We start from the raw sequence: 3097 nt of genomic DNA on the forward strand, positions 1-3097 counted from the left end.
AGCTCTACTTTTGGTGCGTTCAGTTCAGACCAGTCGTCTGTGTGGGATTCGGAAGTGCACTCGGTCGAGTAGTGTTGGTGCTCGAGTGGGTGGTCGAGCTATCCGTATCTGCTGTTTGAACTGCCCAAACTTCCTCTCTTAATGCTGGTAACCCCTCAAAAACCTCTGGATGGTGTGATTCTTCACAGGAGTCCAATATATCTTCATAGGCCTTAGTTTCTTCATGGATAAACCCTTCTTCTCCACTTTTGGTCAAAACAGTTCTAAGGTGATCTTGTTCTGCTAGCTCTTCCATCAATTCTCCTGATAAGTTGTCCAACTCTTCAACCCAAAAGACTTGTCCTCCAATTGTTGGTTTCTTCATAGCCTCTACAATGTCAAATGTCATTTTGAGGTCTTCTCCCAAGTTGAGATCAATCTTCCCTTGTCTCACATCAATTATTGCTCCTGCTGTAGGTAGGAAAGGTCTCCCCAAGATCAAAGGATCTTTTGGTTCTTCATCCATTTCCAACACTACAAAGTCTGTTGGGACTTCCACTGCTCCAACTCTAACTGGTAGATCTTCCAAAACACCATGTGGTAATCTTATTGATCTATCAGCTAGGATTAGGGAGATGTTGCATGGCTTATACCTTGTAAACCCTAGGCGCTTAGCAACTGATAGAGGCATTAGGCTTACTGAGGCTCCCAAATCACAAAGGCATCTATTGAAGGTTAAGGGCCCTATAGAGCAAGGTAGAGTAAAGGAACCAGGATCTCTTAGCTTTTGAGGGTTCACTTGCTTTTGGATTATGGCACTACACTCATGGCTGAGAATCACCATCCCTTGAACTTCCTTGAACCTTTCCATCACAGCATCTTTCAAGAATTTTTGGTAAGGAGGAATCATCACAAAGGCATCTATTAGAGGCATCCTAAGCTCAATCTCTCTAACTTGTTTGTTAAACAATGCCTTGTATTTTTCAACCATCTGTTTCTTAAATCTTCCTGGGAAAGGTAGTGGAGGCTTGTAAGGAGGAGGAATGAACCGGACTTCCTTTTCTTTGGAGGTAACTGGATTGATTTTCCCCTAAGAATCAGCTCGATCGGGTACTCGACCACCTACTCGGTCGAGTGAGTGGTCGAGTGGTACGTCGAATTCAATGGTGTGTTCATCCTAAGTTTCTTCCTGTTGGAACCCTCCCCTTCTTGAATTCCACTGTCCTCAGTGTTGGGATGTGCTCCTAGCCGTGTTGGTAAGACTCGCCCACTGCGAAGATTGATAGCATTGGCAAATTCAGTATTATGTACAATGGCTGTGCCCTTGTGATGGTCATTCTTTGAGGCAGAAGCTTGGTGGTTTTCCATAGTCACCATCCTGGATGTCAGTGTGTCATACTTGGCATGAAGTTCACTGTAAATATCATCTATCCTCTTGTTCAGCTCAGCAATCCTGTTTGTTGTCTCAATCTTGCCTTGTGTTTGCCCAATCAACAACTGGTGCAGCATTGCTCTTAAGTCTTGCTCCTGGCCTTGGTTAGTCTCAAACCCTGGTGGGGGACACAATTGGGGCTGGAACACTTGGTGTTGTTGCTTGGGGATGTAGTTTTGTTGCTGTTGAGGTTGTTGAGGTGGATAGACTTGGTCTTGAGGGTTGGCCACATTGGTGCTCCTATAAGAGAGATTGTTGTTCTTGAAACCTCCTTGGTTGTAGCCTTTGAATCCTCCCTGGTTTTGCATGTAGCACAACTCAGCAAAGTCAGGCTCCCCCTCTTGAACTGGAGCTTCCTCTTCACCAATGAAGTGAATGGACTTGGATTGGCTGAGGAGGATCTTGTCAAGCTTCTCATTGACCATCTTCAAATCCTTCTTATACTTGTCCTCTTGATCAGTTGAGGAGCTCCTTATGGTCCTATCATAGTCCTCATTATAATTGCCATCAGATTGAGCAAGATTCTCAACCAATTCCCATCCTTCTTCCTCATTCTTGTTGAGGAAGTTGCCATTAGAGGCTGTGTCAAGAAGCATTCTTATCTTGGGAAGCACTCCTCTATACAAGGTGCTTAGAAGTGACTCATTGCTGAAGCCATGGTGAGGACACTGAGTTTGGAATCCTTTAAACCTCTCCCAAGCTTCACAAAAGCTCTCATTATTCCTTTGAGCAAACCCAGAAATCTCATTCCTCAGCCTAGCAGTTCTTGCATTGGAGAAGAACTTGGCCAGAAAAGCTTTCTTGCATGCATCCCATGTGGTGATAGCTCCAGTAGTTAGAGTCTTCTCCCAAAGGTGAGCTTTGTCTCCAAGAGAAAATGGGAAGAGCCTTAATTTGAATCCATCTTCACTCACTCCATTGATCTTTGTGAGGCCACAGATTCTGTCAAACTCATCAAGGTGATCTAGTGGATCCTCCATTGGCAACCCATGAAACTTGTTTGCTTGTATCATTGAGATCAATCCACTCTTGATCTCAAAGTTATTGTTTGCTACTGAAGGTGGCACAATTCCAGCCCTTTGGTTGTGGGTATTGGGTGCATCTCCTGCACCAATGTGCCTTGGTCTTTGCTCATGGACAGCTTGTTGCTCCATGATGTCTTGACCTTGTTGTTGTTGAACTACTCTTCCTTGCTTATGTCTCAAACCCTTTTGTAGCCTGTGGATGTTGTCAATAGGCTGTTGAAGACTGTCTTTGCCTTTTGACCTTGTGTGCATTAACAAACTCTACTACAGACTCGAACAGGTACACGGTCGAGCGCAGGCTCGAGTGGGTGGTCGAGTCGACTGGGAAGTAATGGCTATTTAGGTCCGGCTTCTGGCTCGATCAAGTGCTCGATCACAGCTCGGTCGAGTGGTGGTCGAGTAGATGGTCGAGTGGGTACCTGAAACACAAAACAGCCAAGCAAAGGAAGATTCCAGTTCAGTAACTTCACAAGTGTTTAAAACGAACTTAATCTTAGACTAATAATGACCCTAAATGTCACAAAACACACTCAAATGGGCAACGGCGCCAAATTGAAACTGACTTTCTTTGTGGTGTGGTGAAAGAAAGATGTATGGAATGATGATGTATGGAATGAATAGAAGTCAGGGTGTTTCAATTCCCCTTATGCAGTTGCAGTAT

General features: G+C 44.5%; 1 non-coding gene across 1 annotated transcript; it reads left to right on the plus strand.

Annotated features, from left to right (window-relative positions):
* Positions 1-2062: 2062 nt before the first annotated feature.
* On the plus strand, positions 2063-2169 carry LOC147950142 (small nucleolar RNA R71). Its single transcript, XR_015565099.1, has one exon. It is a non-coding gene; the product is annotated as a small nucleolar RNA R71 (small nucleolar RNA).
* Positions 2170-3097: the final 928 nt, after the last annotated feature.

This window comes from Camelina sativa, chromosome 1 (genome assembly GCF_030686135.1).
Source record: "Camelina sativa cultivar CO46 ecotype springtype chromosome 1, ASM3068613v1".
Classification (NCBI taxonomy): Eukaryota; Viridiplantae; Streptophyta; class Magnoliopsida; order Brassicales; family Brassicaceae; genus Camelina; species Camelina sativa.